Source organism: Hibiscus syriacus, unplaced genomic scaffold (genome assembly GCF_006381635.1).
Source record: "Hibiscus syriacus cultivar Baekdansim isolate YM2019G1 unplaced genomic scaffold, ASM638163v2 tig00000136_pilon, whole genome shotgun sequence".
NCBI lineage: Eukaryota > Viridiplantae > Streptophyta > Magnoliopsida > Malvales > Malvaceae > Hibiscus > Hibiscus syriacus.
In genome coordinates this window covers 704847-711551 of record NW_024061765.1, presented here as the reverse complement: position 1 = coordinate 711551, position 6705 = coordinate 704847, and positions in this window count along the sequence as shown.

The following is a 6705-nucleotide window of genomic DNA, read 5'->3' as shown; positions in this document are numbered from 1 at the left end:
AATATTTGTTTGGATTTTGGAAATTTGTGTGTTTTGTTGAATGACTATTAGTTATTTGAACTTAATGTTTATGTTGGTTTCATAATTTTTGTATCATTTCCATTTTATATCATTTATGACCAATTACCATTACACATTGATTATGAATATTGATTATTAAGTAATGGCTAATATTTCTCTTGACTTTGATCTTTGCAGCTATATAAATATAAATCAACTGGCTATTTTCTTTAAAAACATGTTTAAACATTTTATAGAGTCTTTTTGATTTAACAAAAATGGGGAGAACTGTTATAGTAAGGGGGAGTAATTTTCAAAATGATGTTTCAAAGAAAATCTTAAAATCTCTAAAATGTTTTGTTATAGCAAAAAGGGGGAGATTGTTGAGAAAACATTTTGATATTTCGATATAATAAAAGTGTACATGAATTTAAAGATTGAATTTTAATATTTTATATTCGATTAAAAATTATATATTTGAATATAAAAATATTACTCCAAGTTTTCAAAGATCAATTTTTACTCCTTACTTAATGAAAATTGTGGTTTATACTTAAAATATTTTTGGAACAATTTTTACAAAGTATTTCGAACCAAAATCAAGTCAAAATTAAGGTTTAAATAAGGAGGTATCGATACCTACTTAAGAGGTACCGATACCCCTCAAATATCGAATGCTATAAGGGTACGGCTACCCTATAGGGTACCGATACCCCTATGCAAAGAGGTACCGATACCCGTTATGATGATTTTGGCTCTGAGAAAAATAGAATGCCAAATGGGTACTGATACCCCTGAGAGGTACCGATACCCTTGGTCTTATAACGGTCGAAATATTTGAATTTTACACAGGATGTATCGATGCCCCTTGAAGTTGTACCGATACCCCTACGCTCCCAACAACTTTTTGAATTGGATTTTCACACTGCAACGGCTCTATCATCACCAATTTGATTCCCAACAACTAGAACTCATCCATGGTGTATTTAAACAAGTTTTTGAAGCCATTGATGATTAAGAATTACAAAGAGAAGCTAGAGAAACAAAAGAGAAAACTTTAAACATATTTTTGAGCAATTCAAGCCAAATTCCATTCAATATTCATTTTGCTTTGAAGAACACCATTTGTGCTCAATTATATTTATTATTGAGTGTTCTTTCTTTGTTTTAGAATTGTGCAAACATCAAGGGTATAATTCTTGAGAGAGTTGTAAGGTTACTCTATTTCCTCAATAGAAGGACAAATTAGTGAATTTGTGGAAAAATTTTCGTGTGGATAGCTAAGGAGTGGATTTAGACTTTGGTTGAGAAAGTTGAACCACTCTAAACTGTTGTGTAAATATTTTCAATTTTCTATCAAAGCTTCCACCAACGTTTTAATTGCCAATTCACCCCCTCTTGGCCTATTAATCCAATCGATTAAATCAACATGGACGTATACCTACTGAGATAATAAGGTGGACTCAATAAGACTCGACGTTGAAGCTAACAGTTGAAGATTACAAACCAGCTCAGAAAGACTTTTGAAAGTAGGAGATGAAGTGGAAGCTTTGAAGGATAGTCTGATACCTAGGCGCTCGCATGAGTTGAAAGATGAACCAAATTTTCACATCCCTATTGTACTGAGGCATTTCTAGTTTTTCAAGAATTGTTCAGGGAATGGTTATTTTGGGATCAGTCCCTTCATTGCATTTGCATCCGTATTTGCATTTTTTTTTTGCCTTTGCACTTACCTTTACACCTTACCTATTTTTATACGTCCTAACTTGTTTTCTTTTTTTGGCCTTTCTTTTCTTGCATCATATGGTCATGACATACACAAAAGGGTGTCAATTTCGAGTAGTCACCAATTAAAATGTTTTCACCATGGACAAGGGGTTTCATAATCAGGTAGACCACGATAAAACTAAGGAATGGTTTTAGAAAGAAGTTCCGAGAAGAGCAGGGAGTTGTAGGTCCAAAGATTGCATGTCTGATGAAGAACAAAAAGAACTACAGTACATAAAAGAGAAAATGTCCAAGATGATGGATAAAATAAATGTGTTGGCCAAAAGAAAAGAGGCTTCTACGCAAAGGGATAAAGAACTTGAAAAAAGTAAAGCTGTAACACAAGAGGCTACTTGTGAACAAGGTGACCCAAGCGAACTTAAGGAGCCTCGTGCAATCATTGCCCGCATCAACAAGTTGTCAAGAAATACAAAGGAAACAGTGATAACTATAAAATTTCAAGGAAAAATGGAAGAAGAGGGGCCACATGTTCATTTCAAATGGGAGACGCGCCTCATGAATGACCTGAAGTTAGGAGGGTGCGATCCTTACTTTGATCTTGATCCTATCATATATGGATATTTATTCAGTAAGTTACTAGAAGCAAAAGAGGTGACCCCATAATATGTGAAGCCTCTGCAACCACCATATCCATAGTGGTACGATGCTAGTGCCAACTGTGAATATCACGTAGGAGCTCAAGGACATTATATCAATACCTGTGTTGCCTTCAAATGTCGAGTTTATTGCCTGATAAAGCATGGAATATTGGCATTCGAGAAGGAGGGCCAGCTTGGTTTAATAGTTGAACATCTAGTTAAGATGAAGCCAAGAGAGTCCAAGGACAAAAGAATAAGTGAGAATAGCTAAACCGAAGATCATTTACTGAAATACAAAGCTCCAGTATGTCAGTTGCAGAACGAAAAAGACATTTTGAACAAAGAATTGGAAGACATAAAAGATGGTTTTCAAAGAATCAATCAAGCCTTCTAAAGTGTGGGTTTAGGCAATACCCCAGGAGAGTGGGCAAAAGAGGCCTCTAAATTGAAAAGTGATGTCGAACGATGAAAAAATAATTGCAAAATGCACAAAGGATGAGCTAAGAAATGCTCTCAAGATCTATAGATTGTAGAAGGAAAACATAGAGAAGCCTTACAAGATTTGAGGCTTTGGCCAGAGAAGAATGAATTATGGAGAAAAGCCTTCATCGAATCAAAAGCCAAGCTAGAAGCTAGTAAAGCTGACAATAAAACATTGATAGAGCTGATAGTTGACTGTAGGAACCTTATGAGAGAACTTTATAACCGTGCCGAGTCTTAAGAAAGAAAATGGTCAAAATCACCTACAGCAGCAAAAGTTAAAATGTAAACTGGAGAAAAAAGACGATGCGATGAATAAGGATATTACTCAAGCAAGCAATGTGGCTCACAAGTTGGTCGACGGAGCTACCTTTGCAAGACATTTGAAGCAGATTGATGGCTCAGCACCAGACCATGCCTGGAAGATAACATGGCTCCTGAATGAAATAGAAAAACTAGGAGCTAAACCTATTCATTATTTATAGTTTGGTTATTCGATGTACTGAAACCTTTTGTGATCAATGAAAATCATTTAAGATGGTTACTCTGGATTGACACATGTTTGTGCATGCATTGCATTTATTTTAATTTATATACATTTCTAATAAAAAAATCATCAAATTAAATTTTGAAAGGTTACATGAAAGTAATACCAAGATCACCCATCTAGATTTCTCCTCCACTCTCGATGAATAAGAGGTTAAAAGCAATAGAGCAGTCCCAAGGAGAGTTACAAGATCAAATGTGAGATCAGATGGCCACGCTACAACAGAGGATGAGAAGTCAAGCATTAGTTTCTCAAGAAGAAGCGTTGGGACATTTATCCTCCACTCTCGATGAATAAGACGTTAAAAGCAATAGAGTAGTCCTAGTGAGAGTTACAGGATCAAATGTGAGATCAGATGGCCACGCTACAACAGAGGATAAGAAGTCAAGCATTAGTTTCTCAATAAGAAGTGTTGGGTTAGATGACTAAAATATTGACTACTTTAGACATCAACCGAGAAAGAGCATATGATGAAAGACATTAACAAATTAACACATCAAGGTTGGTTGACCACCCTGGGGCATCCTATTTGGATAAGGTTAGGAATCTCGTAGTTGTTGGGTATTTCAAAGAAAAAATTAAGCAGTTAGAAGGGTCGATTGAGGCAATAGAAGCTAGTTAGGCGTCCCGTGGAAACTTATCCACGGGAGAGCTAAGCTTAGTCCCCACCTTGGTCATTCTCCACGAGTTTACGGTACCTGAGTTTGCAAAGTATGATGGTATTAGTTGCCTTTTAATCCATTTGAAGATGTTATGCAGAAATATGGAAAGGTACTTGAATGATGATGATTTACTAATTCATTACTTCCATGGTAGTCTTATTAGGTTGGCTATGGTGTGTTATAACCACTTGAGCAAAGAGAAAATTGAGTCATGGATCGATTTGGCCAATGCCTTCCTAGAGTAATACAAATATGTCAAAGACTTGGCTCCAAATCGTCAAGATCTCCAGAAATTATAGATGAAAACTACTGAAAGCTTTAGAGAATACGTGATGAGATAGAGAAGCATGGAAGCTCAAGTTCAACATCTGATGCTAAAGAATGAAATGTCACGTATGTTTCATAGCACATTTTTGAGCCCTTTCTTGCTGTTTGTAGATTCAACAAAAGATTTTGAAGATCTTGTGACAAGTGGGAAGCAAGTAGAATATGTAATCACCAAGGGGAATTTAAAGACTGCCTCCGAAAGATCAGTCATTCAAAAACCAAAAGATAGTGAGGTATATGAATGTCACGTCTAAAACCCCCACAGTCGCAAAAGAGGGAGGACAACTAGTCGATCGGATCGACCAAAGAAGATTCCTCAAGTTAGAAACGTTTTGGAGGTGTTCCAAACAACCATATAAAACTTATTCTTGCATATTCTTAAAGGTTAACATGTCACTTCGAGACCGATGAAAGTAATGTCTAACCCTTCTGGTCATAGTTATGGTGAAGATAGTGTCTGATTTCCACATGGAGGCACATGGGATTCTATAGGGAGTTGCGGTCTATTGATGAATGAAATAGAGATGCTCGTCAGTAATGGAACGTTAACTCAAGAATTGGTTGAACAATGGATGACGAACTCAAATGGGGAATCAGAGCAGAATATGTAACATCTGATTGAGTCAAATGCCACTATATCAGATAAGTAATTGGGCATCATAATTATGCATAAATCATTACATCCATCATGAAACTTTATGTCATTTGCAGCATTTTGTTTGAACTTTTTTTGTCCTTTTTCTAAGTTTTTTTTGTAAGGATATTTAATTAAATTTATGTCGTTTTCCAAGGTCATGAGTAATAAATCAAGTTTTAATCTTGTAATTCTTTGAACATCAAATGAATTAAAGTTTCTTTTACTATTTCATTAATTATAGACCGTTGACAAGAGGCAAGATTAAACCTTTCGTGTTCCCTCCAAAGTTGAACATCCTTACTCGTTTCTTTACACGGTGTGTAATCATTACCAAAAGACTGAACTTTGTCATCACCTCCTTTAAAACAATAAAGTTATGCCCTTATTCCCCCGAGGCACCAAAACCTGTATTATTACCTTCCCATACAGAAATAACCTTTCCATAACATTACCTTTTTTAGAATTATGACTGTAAAGTCATACATTTCCCTTCCTAGACATGGAACCAACATTCATTTCCCAACCTCAATAAATCATGGGGGCACGACGAGGACATTTCCTGAAAGAAAGACAAGATGGAGTGTTACGGATAAAGTTTTTGAGAATTTCAATAATTGGGACATACTGGGGGCAAATAGAAGAAGAAGAAGAAGAAATAAATGAAATCATTGAAATAATTCTATCATGCATTAATTACATTGTTTTCATGTAAAAAAGGTTAATCCTTTCATATATATGTATATATCTCTTTAAAAATACTTCTATGTATGAGATGATGAACAACTTTGTTTTATTAATCCTTTCATATATATGTATATATCCCTTGTTGTCCCCTTTTGAGCTTATAGTATTTGTTTCTTTTAATTCAACCCTAACCAAGGATCACCCTCCACGCTAGGGGGCAAAGGTGAAGGATATATGCTCGCATGAGTGAAAATCATCAATCCGGATTTCTCTACAAAAGCAAGTCATGATGAAATAAAATGAGAAATAAAAAGATACCACAAGGTGAACCAAATACAAAGCGCTCGAAGATCAAATAAAGTTGATAACACGAAGAGAAAAAGAATAGATATAGCAAAAAAGAAAAAAATAGAGATATAAAAGAAAGAAAAATGAAGGAAAAAACAAAAACAGAAAAAAAAGGAAAAAAATCCATCAAATACTTCAAGACGAGTGGTTCAAAGATCTAGAATAAATTCGCCAAAAGATCAGAGAACACTAAAAGAAAATAAAATAAAAGACACACGAGCAAATTCAAGACGAGCAAGACAAGATTGAAGATAGAAAAACAAATCGATCATTGGTTCAATAACCGTTAAACACTTGTTTGAGCCTATTTATCCCTTTCTTTCATAACCGTGAACTCGGCCTACGTTACGTGCCTGAAAAGTCTCTTCTAATCATAGATTGATTTGTAAGTGGAGAGATTATCTTCAGATTTCATTCCGCCCCTCAAGGTTAATTTTATTTGTAAAAAATGGTTTCTAAAATATTTAATGCATGATAGGTAAAAATAATAACAGGAGAGTTCAAGACATAAAATTTTAGATAACGTATTGAAAACAAAGGAGAATTCGAGGTGAAAACCTTAAAAGCCAGCTCGAACATGAAGATTGTCAACCACTGTATAGAAGATGATCTTATACATCATTTTGATACAGCACTAAACAACCCAAAGGCGCT